General features: G+C 38.3%; 1 non-coding gene across 1 annotated transcript; it reads right to left on the bottom strand.

The window, feature by feature from the left end:
* Positions 1-5,370: 5,370 nt before the first annotated feature.
* On the bottom strand, positions 5,371-5,477 carry LOC145018884 (small nucleolar RNA R71). Its single transcript, XR_013667244.1, has one exon. It is a non-coding gene; the product is annotated as a small nucleolar RNA R71 (small nucleolar RNA).
* Between the last annotated feature and the right edge of the window lie 11,376 nt (positions 5,478-16,853).

The raw sequence follows: 16,853 nt of genomic DNA, 5'->3' as shown, positions 1-16,853 counted from the left end.
CTCTGTCACCGACTCCCCATCATGTCTCAAACTCAAAAACTCCTTAGCCAAACGTTGTCGTTCAACCCGTGGAATGTAACGGGCGTGGAACATGACCCATAACTGCTCCCAAGTAACAACAACTCTCTGCTCATCAGTGTATGACCCTATCGTCAGCCTCCACCAGTCCTTGGCCACGAGCCTCAGCATCTTCAGGGTGCATCTGACCTTCTGGTCAGTAAGACATGAACACGTGAAGAAATGTCCCTCTACTTCAGATAACCACCTCATGGCTCGAATAGGATCCTGGGTACCATCAAATCTCAGGGGCTTCATGTTATCGAAATCCCGGTACTACAAGCCCCTACTGGCTCCTCCCCTATCGCTGGTACAACTGATGCAGCTACTACGGCAGTCGTCTATCCAAGGGCTGCGTAGTGCTCATCAAAGTACTAAACCATGGCGGTCTTAATCGACCCAAACATCTCCGGAAGCTATGCCCGGAACATAGCAGCAACCTCATCATGTAGGATCTCTCGAATCCTAGCATCCAACTTGTTTGTACCCATCTGCACCAAAGTCTCAGGTGCTCTTGGCCCCTCCTGGCCTCCATCTCCTGATCTTGATCCTGACCCGGATTTGGTCACAAAGCGTCTCGTAACCACCATACTTAAAATATAATAGGAAGATATCAGATAACCACATAAAAACAGGGAACAAATTCCCAACCAAACCCTAGGGGTTGTAACTTCCTTGATGCGCGTACGGGTCCTATGCTTTCAGTAGTACATGCCCATACTACCTTCCACGCCTACCCATATTTGTTTCAAGCATCATCACAACGCCCTAACAATATACATAATCACCGCGAGCGCTCAATCCTCACTCCTAGAGGAAAGCTAAACTATCCCATAACCGACCTACCATCCTCACACAACCCACCCATGAAACTTCCACCAACCCTACAACACTCGTGTATGCTAACCATACATAACATTGGACCCTATAGACTTTTGAACACCAGAGCCTCAAATACACTTAATGAAGCTCACACACGAAACAGGGTTTTTATGGACTCTCTAGGGGCTGTAGGGGACTTAGGGGACACAAATGATCCCTTAAATAGGGTGCAAAACCCCAAAAATTAGGGCTTGATCTGCTAGCTCCTACTCGTCAAATCACTCTTCCGATTCGGCGAGTCGGTCACTTAACATGTAGCCCAAACCCACAGCTATTCGACGAGTCAGGGCATCTAACTCGTCAAGTAGACCTTAAAACTTGAAGGTTCTAAAGAAATAATATTAATACCTGAGGATCGGGGTGTTACATCAAAAGATATAAAAATCAACCATAAAATTAAAAATTATTAACGTCAAAAGGTACAAAGAGAATGGTTGACTTTTGAGTAAATTCACCAAAATGAAAGTGGTGGTACTCTTTAAGATAGGATTTTGATAAAATGAATACCAAAATCGGAGTCTGTACGAGAGAGTTATGATTTTTGGAAAATCATAAAATCATATAAAAATAAGGGTTAAAAATAAAGTCAGAATTAGTCTATTGATCCTAAAGGAATGTTGTAATACTCTTACATGTGGAAGAAAATAACGTAAAAAACGGAGCACATATGAAGAACTTAAGAAATTTTCAAAATCAGCATTTTGCCACCCGCACAGTTTGCGCTAGCTGTACAATGCACGCTTCTAGACAGTGAAAACACAAACCACATAATTTTCAAAATCAACATTTTGCCACCCCAAATTTCTCTATAAATACCTCATTTGTGCTCCTTCCATTCCCCACATTTCCTTTGCAACTCTCTCTTCATTTCCTTTGCTTCTATCTAATTTTCTCTTAGTTTTAGCTTTCGGCAAAGCTCTGCGATCCCTGAAGTAACAGCTAGCAAGTAGAAGCTCTACTAGTGCAATTTGCGGGCTTTAGTCCAAGAAATCTCTTTAAGTTAAGCTACACTCTAGTGTTTTTAGTGTAACTTATATTTATAGTCATAAATCGTTATTGTAAACCTATAAATAAGATTTATCAGTAACTCAATGTCGTTATATTGATTGATCTACTTATGGGAAAAGTTTCTAGAATGGTCACGTTTGCTTGGTTGTTGGATTTTAGAAAAGTTATTATACCAAAATGCTCCTACCTGGTTGATCCTTACTTGATAGAACTTGATGTAAACATTAGGATTAGTGAGGAATCTAGATTATTATTATTATAGTCGAGGGGATTATGAAATTAAACTAAAATTTAGTTTTCTACATTTAGGTCATTGAAATTGCTACGGCGAGATTCTGCCAAAATTACGCGACATCCATATTTATTAGGTGATTGCATAGTCCCTTTCAGGAACAATATTTTAATACAAGTATTAATTAAAATATTAAATATATGTTAGAAATTTTATGTGCAAGCTATATTCTTATAGCATGTTTATGGATATATAACAAGCGAACCATATATGGTTCTATATATGATGAAGAGGTATATGTCTATTTCCACATGATAACAATAATAGAAATATCATTAGGGAAATAGATAAAAGTATATTAATACTTAAAATTCTCTATGCTATATATATATATATATATATATATATATATATATATATATATAGAGAGAGAGAGAGAGAGAGAGACTGATATAGGATTGTATTATCTAGATAGAGTTGGTTTAGAGTCTTCGTAACTATGCTCGTTAATAATATAAAACTAATTTAACTAGTTTTAACATTGGGTAGTCTCAACCAGGACGTGTGTGTGCAAGTTAGGAACAGAGAGTAGAATTTTGTTCCTTGAGAATTTCAGGTGTTGATGTACAATAGCTTCATACGGGGGTACAAAATAGTGTTCCCCTTGGGATAACCAGATATGGTGGGTCCTAATCAGACAACTGTAATGGTAAGTTTGCATATTCTTGGATAATAAAAAATGGTAGGTCCTGATCAGACAACTACAATGGTATGTATGCATATTCTTGGATAAGCACAAATAGTAGGTCCTGATCAGACAATTGTAATGGGATGTCTGCATATTTAGAAAACTTTATCAAGCAGGATATATGATATGTGCATATTTAGTTTCTATTAAGTATATATTTTATTCATTTATTAGCTAAATTATTGCATTTCATGGACAAAAGGTACTTAAAGTGTTTAAATTGTATTTTCAGTCCAAAAATGAAGCTCGGAAGCAAAAGGAAGCAGGAGAAGCGGTTAGGAGCTCGGGAATTGGATAAAGAAGAAAAACACCAAAAAGAGCACCTACTCGGCGAGTAGAATCGACTACTCGGCGAGTCCAAGTGAGGATAATGACTCGGGAACCCAGATGCTTATCGCATACGGATATTGTGAGACGGACTCGATGAGTCGCCATCTGATTCGACTAGCCGATACGCAAATATATAGATAACTTCTCAGATCGAGGAAAAAACTTCGGGGATAATTCTGGAGTAATTAGCTGCGATTCAGAGGCTAGAGAAACCCTAGAAGACGAAGATAGAAGCTACAATTCAATCCCGAAGGAGATTTGAGGCAAATTCCATCATTATACTTAATCTTTTTTTTTTCCATTATGCTTAGACAATTAGAATTCGTTTTTGTGCTGTTATTTACTTCAATCATGAGCTAAAACTCTTAAACTTCTGTTTGGGGATACAAAATTGAGACTATGGTTTGATTATTGGTAGGATTAATTCAATGTTGGTGATTTATTTGTTATTTTAGCTTGCTAAAGAACCTTGTGTGTGAATGATAATTAATTTTCTGTTAATAGGAAGATAATTAAATAGCATGAACATCGTTTGATTATCAACCTCATATATCTTGTGACTACTTTGCTATATGTCTACGATTAATGAACATGAAACTAGGATTAATAAAAAAATTAAGTAAATTTATGTGCAAGCTTGTGTGATGACCATCAACAAGAAGTTAATTAAAACCAAATTGATTAACTATTGTAAGTCTAAAGTAATCCGAATAATTAATCTAGTGAACTAAATTGAATTAGACAACTGATCACTGTTTAAGTTAGTTTATTTGCTAAGGATTAGTGTAGTGAACACGAACCTAATCACTTGAATCGGTAACCAACAAAAGAATTAATCCATTGCACTATTACCTTGAAATCAACCATATGATCAATTGAGTTGAACTAAACAAAAGTTCCTTCGCATTATTGAATCTAGTTAATTCTCTGTTTTTCTAGTTTCTTTTAGATTAAGCAATAGTTAGCAAGTTTCTAGTCTTGTAAAACTAGAGAAAACCATCTACTTATTAATTAATTTATATAGAATTAGTTTTTAATTTTAATTTGTCATTCCCTGTGTTCGATACCCTACTTGCTTAAACTATTCCACAATTGATAGGTACATTGCCTTTGTGTGTTTATTTTACAACTAAAAGTAGGATTAAAACTAAGTGAGTTTCACACACATCAAGTTTTTGGCGCCGTTGTCGGGGAACGGTTCTAAAATTATCATTAAAAATCTAATTCAATCGATCCTTTGTGTAAGATTTATCTTACACAAAGTTAATTTCTGTTTAAGTTATTAGGTAGTAAAAAAAACAAAAAAAAAATAACTTGATTTTACCTTGGACTCGCCGAGTGCATTTGCCCAGACTCGGCGAGTAAGACGCTAAATCAGCTTTAATTTTATTATATTTTTTTGTTCTTTTTACGCGTTTCCTGTTTTGTTTGCAGTTGTTTCATGACTCGAGGATCTGATACACCTCTGGTTCCCCCTCTTGAAGATCCGAAAACCGCACTAAGAAGGAGCAAAGGCAAAACCGTTGGAGAATCCGCTTCTTCAAAGAACTCACTACTCAAAAACCTCAAGTCCATTTTCAGCAAGAAAAGGAGCAACAAATCAGGAGCCTCCAATTCCTCGTTGACAATCGAAGACCCAATTCAAAAAGACACCGAGTACGAGACCGAGGAAGAAGACGAACCCACATACGAGCACACATCCGAGTTTGAAGACGATTTAGCCACCGCTATGGCTAATATTGATGAAATCCCCATGGGGGAATGGAAGAAGAGGATGCGTGATGACACCGGCCCGGGACTTGTGCAACCCGCAATTCCCGCAACCGCTACTTTCGAGCTAAAGGGCCATATTCTCGCTCAACTCAAGGAGATTCCTTGTTACGGGAAAGATCACGAAGACGCCTATAAGCACTTGGATGAAGTAAATGATGTGGCTGATTACTTCAATGTACCAAATGTGCCTCGCGAGATCTAGCTTCTTCGCATGCTTCCTGTCACATTTAAAGAAGCTACAAAAGATTGGTTAAAGTCACTTCCTCCCGGATCGGTCACCACATGGGCCAAGATGAAAGAAGAGTTCATAGACCATTTCTGCCCACCTTCCAAAATAGCCAAGCTAAAGAAAGCCATTGCCAAATTCAAGCAACAACTCGGAGAATCTCTTTATGAAGCTTGGGAAAGGTACAAGAGCCTACTTAGAAATTGCCCACACCATGACCTTAATAGCCAACAAGAGGTCTCCATTTTTTATGTTCGAGTTAATGTCACCACAAGGCAACTACTCGATTCACAAGGCCCGCTCACTAGAAAGCCACCTCCGAAAATGAAGGAGTTAATTGAAGAATTCTCTAAGCATTCTAGAGAATACCACAATCCGAGGAATGAAGTAAGTCGGGGATCAGTGAACTCGGTGAATGATAGCATGGTGGCGGTAATAGCTAAGCTCGATAGCCTAGATCGAAGAATGACAAAAATGGATCAAACAATCCATGCTATTAGGGTAGGATGCGAAAATTGTGGCGGGTCCCACCTCACCAAGGATTGTGATCGAGATGAAAATGTAAATAAAAAGGCTCAAGTGTTTTACTCTAGTGGCGATATATACGACGAATATTGGAGGAAACCGAAGAAGGAATGGCTCCCATACGAAGAATATAAAAAGGCTAAGGAGGAGAAATACAAGCAGAAGGAGAGGGGATTCTATCAAAAGGAAGAGCCAGTGATGGAAAAGAAGACCAATTTAGAAGATATGCTCACAAGATTCATAACCGCATCCGAGAAAAGACACAATGATCACGATGTAGCAATGCAAGAGACCAGAAATATGTTGAGGAATCAGCAAGCATCCATTCTTAACATTGAGAAACAGCTAGGACAGCTTGCACATCAAGTGAATGAAAGAAGACCGGGCCAACATCCGAGCAACACCGAACCCAATCCAAGAATGGAGAATGTAAGTGTAATAACCTCCAGCAGTGAAGGAACATTTACAGAAGCACTGAGAATCTCCAAGAAGAAGGCAGAAAAGGTAGAAGAATCGGACCCAGCAAAACCCGACTCGACTCGCCGAGTCACTGCATTGGACTCGACGAGTCCATGCACAAATGATAAACCTGTCAGTTCTTTGAAGCCTTATAATCCTCCGCTGCCATACCCAATCAAAGTCATGCCTGCAGAAAAAGTAGAAGCTTACAGAACCTTCATGAAACATGTTAACGCTTTACAAGTTAATGTGCCATTTGTGGAAACAATACTCCAAACACCTAAATACTTCAACTTGCTTAAGGGCCTTTTTGCTGCTAGGAAAGATTTGGCTGAAGTCGCGGAAGTATTGATGAGTGAGCTACCTGAAAAGAAGGGCGATCCATGAAATATTGTGATTCCATGCCAATTTGGTAATGAAGTTTTCACCCGAGCATTAGCTAATTCGGGGGCAAGCATCAATATCATGCCTTTTTCATTCTTTAAGAAGTTCAATTTACCAGAACCAAGGCCGGTGAATATGAAGATCCATTTGGCAGACAAGACGATAATTCATCCACAAGGCGTTTGTGAGGATCTCCTTATAAAAATTGACAAGTTTATTTTTCCAGTAGACTTCGTGGTAGTTGATATGGAAAAAGACCCTGAAATTCCAATTATGTTGGGGAGATCCTTCTTGAACACCGCGTGTGCTTTAATTGATATATGTGAGTCTACATTGACATTAAGGGTGGGTGATGAGTTTGTAATGTTTAAAGCTATTCCAGAAGTCAAGCAAGAAGAGGAAAAGAATGAAGAAGTCTCAATGATCCAATTGGATGATGAGCTATTAGAAAAGGAGCTTGCACGTTTGCTAAAAGAAGATCCAAGCAAGTTTTCGATACACTCTAAAGAAGATAGAGATGTTAACAAGGACTTGGAGGAGTTAGAAAAGCTACTGGAAGGAGCCCACTCAGAAAACACCCAAGAATTGATGGAACCCGCTCAGACTCGCCGAGTCACTTTAATGGACTCGACGAGTCCAATCGACTTGGGCAAAGACTTGACCGACTTAGATTTGTTTGTTACTAGTTCTTCACATACCTTGGATTTCGATATTATACATGATTCTTTAGAAGAAAAAACAGCAGAAGGAGGAATGGGAATGAAAGTTCAATACGCCAATGTAGCATGTCTTGATACGATTTTGTTTGAAGAAGGGTTGAGCACATGCAAGGATGAAGAGACAAAGAAAAGGAGGGTGGAAGCTGATCAACCATTCACTACTAAACCTAAAGCACGAACCGTCACGAAATATGAAGTAATTAAATTTAAAGAGAAGGAGGTGCAAAAGAAGGCGAAAAAGAATGGGGTAAAAAAGAAAAAGAGGAAAAGGGAAGCCCAAGCAGCTGAGGATGATGCTGCGAAAAAGAAAAGAGAGGAATTAAAAAGGGCTTATAAAAAGAAGATTCACGCTTACAAGACAAAGTACAAACCACAAAAGATAAGGTGTGAATTCCCGATGCTAGAAGATGACGAGACGTAGACGAGAAGGAGTCCAGCTAACGACTCCTTAAAAAGAAACGCTTGGCGGGAGGCAACCCGTTATTTAGAGTTTGCTTTCTTTTACCTTTTCTTTTAATTGCATTTTTCTTTCGTTTTTAGAATTTTAATCTCCCAATTCATCAGATATGTTTGCTTGAGAGTGCGTATGGACTAAGTGTGGGGTGAAAAAAGTGTTCTTTTCTAAAGAAATTACAAAAAGTGTTAGAAAATTTGGATTTTTGCAATAGACTCGCCGAGTCTAACCATAACTCGACGAGTCAGTACAGATTTCAGAAAATATCATGCATCGCGACCTGACTCGCCGAGTCTGGCCCCGACTCGACGAGTCGGTATTATTCACAAATAAAAAAATAATAATAAAATAATAACATTTATTTCTAGTTTAACCCTAATGCATCAGTTTCTTTTCACACACACTCGTCGTGCGTTTCTCTCTCAACTCTCTCCCAAGCATTCATCTTTTTCCTTCAATTATTCTTCAAATCTTTCAAGTATCATCTCAAAAGGTAATGAATTTCTTCTTGTTTTATGTTAAGAACATGATTATAAGGCTGAATATGATGGACATTGCAAGAAAAAACCAGATTTTGGAAGAATAGTAAATTCTAGGGTTTTGATTTTTCATGGAATATGATGTTTTACTTGCTTATTCGTACAGTTCATGCGACTCGCCGAGTCATACATGGACTCGACGAGTCGAGTCGTGGAAACCTGTGCATGACTGTTTTTTAATTATGATCTATGTTTCTGGGTTTTTGTATCTTTGTTTTGCAGAAGTATGTTTAGCAGGAGGCAGAGTTCAAGTGCAAACCAAGAGGATTTTCCTTGGTTAAACTTTCCACGAATCGAGTCCGCTTCAACAATGCGAAAGTGGAAGAAGAAGCTGGCTGACATACGGAGAAAAGAAGTGTACGTGCCTAACAAGATAGATTGGGAGTGGTTACAAAGTGTGCGGTATGAAGAGGAGTTAGCTCCTTATCTTTTGAAGGATTTTACTCATGGAGGCGAGACAATGATTTGTGACGGGTGGAGCCGGGTCTTTCGGATTCAAGAGCCGGTGTACTTGGAATTATGTTTAGAGTTTTTCTCCACGGTGTCTTTCACTGGGGGAACGGATTTTTATCACCCAGCAAGTTTTAGTTTTTGCCTTGGGGGTTAACTTCATCACTGTTCGGTGATCGATCTTGCTTGTCGATTAGGGATATATGACCAACCCTTGGTTTCAACACCTATCTTTCGGGCCATCTTGGAGCAAACTCATATGGTGTTTCCCGACGGAGTAACTAGCACGGGTTGGTGGAATACAATTGGAAACAAGGTTTATATTCCAAAGTCGGCACAAGAAGGGAGCATTAGATCACCTACCCACTGCCTTATACATCGTCTCATTTCGTCCACCATAAACAACATTCCATGGTGTTTGGGTTCGTATCTCGCGGAGGGTGCGGTCAAGGATCGCAAAACTTCCCGTATTAATGGTGGTATGTTTGTCACCCTATTAGCCACCTCATTTGGGTTGATGAACCGTGGTGCACGGAATTTTATGACGATGATTCCTACACCTCCATTCAATCCAATTCTTTTCCGGCGATCAAGAGTAATTAAAGACTATGGTGGGGGTCATTATGCTATCCTGCATGATGACCCCGTTGTTGGTCCCGAAGCACCGGGAAGGAGGGTTAGATCAAGATGGGAACGGGATGTGGAGGATGAGCCACCGGTGATTCCGGTTGAAAATGAAGATGTACCAATGGATTGGTACAATGTGGAGATAAAGCGGCTACAGGATCAAATGGCGCGTGGGATCAACTTCAGCAATCAATCCCACATCCGATTATTCGACCACTTCAACATCCCACATATTGATAGTGGCAATTATCCATTTATTCCGTCATGGGATGAGGTTATTAGTGCGAGAAGAAGTGGTGCAGGCGGAAGTGGAGCAGTCGTGGATGATGATGAGGAGGAAGATTGATTTATTTGTGTTTTAATCAAACAATTTTCATTTTCTGTTTTTATTTTTTATTTGGTGTGTATGAATTGTTAAGACTTTATTTTGTTTAATGATTGTTTGCGTTAGTCATTTTTCAGGATTGGATTAGGAATGCTTGCTTAGGAAGGGTTTAAAGTCATAGCGAACGGGTGTTATAACGAGTGAAAGAGAGTTAAGGAAGCGAAGCGTTAAAGTCAAAGTGTTGAGTCCAGTCCCTAGGGATATGAGCAATTGAGTCTAAATGTGAGGAGGAGTTCAAAGAGTTCTTAGAGGCTGACACAGATGCAAAATGCCATTTTTTTCGTCCAGTCGCCTACTCGTCGAGTGCACTTAACTGACTCGACGAGTCGCCTTGTATTTCCACACATTCTGAGATGGCCCCGCTGGTACTTGACGAGTCCTCTATATGACTCGACGAGTCAATCATTTTTATACCAAAGGACTGCTGATTTGATGCTGTTAAGTGTACCACTTGATCACTTATTCTTCCATATAAATTCTTGAAGACATTGCACTGTTTTACCTGCATATTTGGAGTTCCCACATGAGATTTTGATGCCCAAGTCATGGATGCGTTGTTTTCATGGCTAAAGTCAATTGAAGTAGGAGCTTGAAAGAAGAGTGTCAACCTATCGACTGCTACCCTAGGGGAGTTTGTTCTAATTCTCTCTATATTTGCATTTTTATTTTGCATAATATGCAATGAGGGCATTGCATAAAATAAGTGTGGAGTAGGGGGTTACTCACATATTAGAAAATTTAGAATCTTAATTTAGGCTAATTTTAAAAAAATTGTTGCATACCAAAAATATGACTTAGGGATTTAATTTAGGAAATTTTGGTAAACAAAATTAGGATTCCATGTTAGAATTGTATTTGATGATTGCATGAAAACCCAAATGTTTAGTTGAGCCTATACACATTCTAGTGCATTTGTGGCTTCCTTATTCCAGTGAAATCATGAGACAAAAACACGACCTTGCTCAGCCTAAGGGATGCAATACGTTTAGCAGCCTAAACCAGAAATGTATCCAGGAAAATTTTTATCGTTAGCCAATAAAGGTTGAGATTGAGCGCCCCTGCTTAAGCATGTAGGGATTTGAGTGAAAAAAGTGAGGAATACATGTAAAAAAAGAGAGAATTACTAGAAAAGTTGTAAGAATTTTGGAGCAAATAAAGTGAAGATCTAAAGATCAAAATTCCAAGAAATCCAAAAAGTTGAAGATACCAAAAATCAATCAATACAAGGTGGTGAATTCAAAGAGATCAAAGAACAAATTATCAAGGAAGTGAAGGATTTAAAGAGCTCCATAGTGGTATCGAAAAGTTGTAATTCTAGATTATGTATGCTTGGGTTGCTCAATTAAAAATACCTTGAGGGTAAAGAGGTTTTCTGAGGATGGATTCGGAGGGTTGCATAAAATGAGCATAATTCAGGGTGAGTGGGTGAATGTTTATGAGGATTGTGAGTATTTGGAGTATGGGGGTTCTTAGGAAAAATTTTAGACACAAATTCATGCGTTGCGGTCTTGGCATAATGGCTGGGTTAGATTGGAGTTGTCATACATAATTCTAATGTCTTAAAATTCAGTTTTGCTTGGGGGCAAGCAAAAGTCAAGTGTGGGGTATTTTGATATATGCATATTTAGTTTGTATTAAGTATAGATTTTTATTCATTTATTAGCTAAATTATTGCATTTCATGGACAAAAGGTACTTAAAAGTGTTTAAATTGTATTTTCAGTCCAAAAATGAAGCTCGGAACAAAAAGGAAGCAATAGAAGTGGTTAGGAGCTCGGGAATTGGATAAAGAAGAAAAACACCAAAAAGAGCACCTACTCGGCGAGTCCAAGTGAGGATAATGACTCGGGAACCCAGATGCTTAACGCATAAGAATATTGTGAGACGGACTCGACGAGTCGCCACCTGACTCGACGAGTCGATACGCAAATATATAGATAACTTCTCAGATCGAGGAAAAAACTTCGGGGATAATTCTGGAGTAATTAGCTGCGATTCAAAGGCTAGAGAAACCCTAGAAGACGAAGATAGAAGCTACAATTCAATCCCGAAGGAGATTTGAGGCAAATTCCATCATTATACTTAATCTTTTGTTTTCCATTATGGTTAGACAATTAGAATTCGTTTTTGTGCTATTATTTACTTCAATCATGAGCTAAAACTCTTAAACATCTGTTTGGGGATACAAAAATGAGACTATGGTTTGATTATTGGTAGGATTAATTCAATGTTGGTGATTTATTTGTTATTTTAGCTTGCTAAAGAACCTTGTGTGTGAATGATAATTAATTTTTTGTTAATAGGAAGATAATTAAATAGCATGAACATCGTTTGATTATCAACCTCATATATCTTGTGACTACTTTGCTATATGTCTAGGATTAATGAACATGAAACTAGGATTAATAAGAAAATTAAGTATATTTATGTGCAAGCTTGTGTGATGACCATCAACAAGAAGTTAATTAAAACCAAATTGATTAACTATTGTAAGTCTAAAGTAATCCGAATAATTAATCTAGTGAACTAAATTGAATTAGACAATTGATCACTGTTTAAGTTAGTTTATTTGCTAAGGATTAGTGTAGTGAACATGAACCTAATCACTTGAATCGATAACCAACAAAAGAATTAATCCATTGCACTATTACCTTGAAATCAACCATAGGATCAATTGAGTTGAACTAAACAGAAGTTCCTTCGCATTATTGAATCTAGTTAATTCTCTGTTTTTCTAGTTTCTTTTAGATTAAGTAATAGTTAGCAAGTTTCTAGTCTTGTAAAACTAGAGACAACCATCTACTTATTAATTAATTTAGATAGAATTCATTTTTATTTTTAATTTGCTGTTCCTTGTGTTTGATACCCTACTTGCTTAAACTATTCCACAATTGATAGGTACACTGCCTTTGTGTGTTTATTTTACAACTAAAAGTAGGATTAAAACTAAGTGAGTTTCACACACATCAATAATCTCTCATGATAATCATAGACTAGGATCTGTGAGGTTCGATTAGATGTAGTTAGGATTAGGTATGATGGTATGTACATATCCAAATCAGATGCACACTATATTTTTTGGTAATAACTGGTTTTACAATATTATATATATATATATATATATATATATATATATATATATATATATATATATATATATATATGATGACGTTGTGGGAGTGAAATTCCTATGTACTCACCAAGTTTCCACACTAACCTACTCAGTTTCTTTGTGTCATACGAAGAAGTACAAAGATATTGATGTTAGGACTTGATGATTGATTCGAGGAGATATAGACTATAGAATAAAATATGATATAAGGCCTACGTTTATGCTTATGTTTTGTATCATTTATGACATCCCAAGTTTTGATAATATATCAATATCGAATGTTTCTTCGGAAATGCTTCATGTTAACATTATCTCACATGGAAATAATAATTTTGGACCAGTTTTGCAACAAAAGAAAGATGTTTTTTTTTTAAATAAGCATCAATAAAAGGTTTTAAAATGACTATAAATTTGGGGATGTTACAAAAGCTTAGCGATTTTCTCAAAATACCACATACCATTGATAACAATATACATAATAATATGGTCTATTTCAGCCATTAAGTTTATTTCAAATCAAGTGAATGCTATAGGCCAAATCATAATCTTACAATCACCCTTGTGACAGTCATTTCAGCAAACGGGTCTATTTCAACCCAAGTGAATGCTATGGGCCAAATCATGGTCTTAAAACACTCGTGTAGTTTTCATGGATCAACCATGGTCTTTCATGTAAACATAACAACAATATTCACAAAGATAACAACCACAAACAACACCTAGTGTCCTACATAGTATAGTGAGAAGACTTACCTCTTAAATGTAAGTAGCCTACATGACCACTCATTGAATGTAAGTCTGACCCTACGCATCACCTAATTGTAATTAAAAGAACAAACCTCAGTCTACCATCTAAAACTATCAGTTAACCAAAAGTCAATATTGCTCAAAAGTCAACAATCAAAGGTTAAAGTTAACTCTCCAAACCACCACGTCATGGCCAAAACCTTGACCATGTTATGGTTTGGCATAGGCAGACCATAATGCTTGGTCAGCTATGCCGTGGTCAGCACTTGACCATGTCATGGTCTAGCTTGGGTGGACCATAACAGATTGGACCATAAAGGTAAGGTAAACACTTGATCATGTTGTGGTAATGTTGTCAGATCCAAGGGTTCTCTTATAATTCTGAAGGATGCAATAAATTATTCTATAAATGATGAGTGATTAAGAGTCTCCAATGGTTATCTTGAAGTTATGAAGGGAAAGACGAATCATGAGATTTATTTCTTATAAGGTTGTGAGGTTAGAGGAACAGTGGCAATATCTCAATCCTTGGATCAGTATGATGATGAAACAGAGTTGCAGCATCATAAAATGAGGAAAATGAGTGATGAGGGTGTAACGATCATAAAATTTTCAACAAATTTTAACTTTTCAAAACATCCCAATTACTTTAGGTTTTTACAAAAAGGTTTTCAATACATTTATTATCAGAGTATTCCCATAAACATAACATAAAACATAAACACGAGGAGCGATACGATCACGCCTTTGCCTTGCTACGGTCTCCTGAAGAACCTGAAAAACATTTAAACCACAACTGTAAGCCCGAAAGCTTAGTGAGATACCCCCAAAATACCAACCACATATACCATACACATAACATGCTATTGTTGGATAAGGTGTCTAAGTCCATAACTTATTTGGTATATACTTGACCCGACCCGGCATGGTCCATTTGGGTTGCATTTCATCCAAACTATTTATGGATAATTTTATGAGAGTTATACACATATGATTATTAATATATTATAAGTTATAATATATTAATATGAAGTCATGTTATTTAATTAGTCTTAGTCTTAAATTAATTATGAATTAATTTAGATATTAAAAGGAAGACTAATTAATTGTGGGCTATTAAGTTTTATATAGTGTGGGCTAATACTCATTTGTTAATGGGCTAAGCTAATATGGAAGTCCATGGATGATCCATGGAGCTTTTAACCCATGGATCCTTGGAAAGGAAAAGACATGGGTTATTAGGGTTTCACCCTAATCATGTACACTATATAAGCATGCTTATGTTGCATGAAATAGCCGCTAGTGAAACTAGTGAACTAGTGTGTGTGTGTGTGTGCTTGTGTGTGGCCGAAAATACAAGAGTGTGTATACTCTCTCAAAGTTTTCCATTTGAGGTGATTTGTGATTCCATTTGAGGCATTCACACTATTGGTGCTTGGCCCTCAAACTCCTTAAGAATCAAACTCATCAAAAAGGTATGTAATCTCTTCTAACTCTTTTATGTTTAAAAGTACCCCATGCCATGTTAGATAGGTTATGAACCTTGGAAAAATTATTATTTTGCATGTATTTAGACAAACATAGATCCAAGGTTTATTAGGGTTGCATGCACACTTAGGAAGTGTTAGATTGCTCAAAACCCAACAGCTATATCATATCGAATCACAGAACAACCATGCATATCGGGTCTACTGTGTGACTGGTCCGCCGAATCGGGCCTTCAATCCACCTGGTCCACCCTCCAAGACTAGTCATTTCCCTCGAGTCTGCAGTGTGGTTGGTCCACCCGCACCGGGCCTTCAACCCACCTGGTCCACTCTCTGAGTATACAGTATGACTGGTCCGCCCGCATCGGGCCTTCAGTCGGCCCGGTCCACTCTCCGAGCCTCAGCACATCTGGTCCGCCCTCGTGGGGCCTACAGCCTGTCGAGACCGCTCGCTGGGCCTTCGGAATAACCGGTCCGCCCTGGGTATGTTGGCCTACAGCACAAAGCAGGTCCCGCCTCAACCCAACCCCAGTCAAACAACCATGTGCACATAAACATACAATCATATAACAATTCACATTCAGTCAAACCGATCTAGCAGATCACGTAACACAACATACTCTAAGCAGGATACCGACCTAACTGGTCACTAGCATAACATCACCCTATATACCAGGATACCGACCTTAACCAGGTCTCTAATGAATACCATCCTAACTACCAGGATGCAAACATAGTAAAACAGCAACATAACAACAATACCCGGATTACAATTTGATAAAGGGCCGACCTTGGTGCCTTAGACCCTATTGATATAGTGAGGATAACTCACCTCGCAACTGCTGACTGGAAAGATAGGTCACGCTGCTCCAACCTCCGACACGAACTTCACCACCGATAATACCAAAAAACTGAACTCAATAAATACCAGTAATTACCAAAATACCCCTGGAAGTCAACTGGTCAACCCTTGGTCAAAGTCAAAGTCAACCTTCTGGCTCACTCTACTCGCCGAGTCAGCCCGTTGACTCGCCGAGTCCCCCATACTGAAAAGGACCCCCTTCCAATTCACTGAGTCATCCCTTGACTCACCGATTCTTAGCTTAACCAGGAAAGGCTAAGACCTCAAGAACAGACTCGCCGAGTCCAAGGCTATCTTCAACCAACTCGCCGAGTTGTTCTTCAAACTCGTCGAGTTCCTATCCACCTTCAAGCAACTCGCCGAGTACACCCTTGTAACTCGTCGAGTACCACTTGTTCTTAACCCATACAGAAGCTTTTCAGGCCATGCAATCGATCCAAAACGTAGATCTACCCTTCTATAACCCTTCTATCTGGTAAAGTGGCAAACTTTACGTGAATCCAAAGAGATCTAGTCATTTTACACTCTAGGGCTAGGGTTTGGGACAAGATGGCTTCACCAATCACTCAATAACAGGGACTTTAGTGCACTCTAAACCTTCTCCATTCCAGATCTGAGGTAGCAACCTCAGATCTAACCTTCAAACTCAATATATACCACAAGCCAAACTTTCCATACAACCTAAAAATAATAAATCTAGAAGAATACAGCCCAAGAACGAGATATTACCTCAAAATGAAGCCCCCAACAGCAAGGAATCTGAATCTAAGCAAATCCCTTTGCTCCAAGCCTCCTAACTCTCCAAGGTCTTCCTCCAACTTTCTTTCAAATGATCAAATGCTCTCAAA

This window comes from Lactuca saligna, chromosome 9 (genome assembly GCF_052625555.1).
Source record: "Lactuca saligna cultivar CGN05327 chromosome 9, ASM5262555v1, whole genome shotgun sequence".
Taxonomy (NCBI): Eukaryota; Viridiplantae; Streptophyta; class Magnoliopsida; order Asterales; family Asteraceae; genus Lactuca; species Lactuca saligna.
This window is presented reverse-complemented; position numbering and strand designations above follow the sequence as displayed.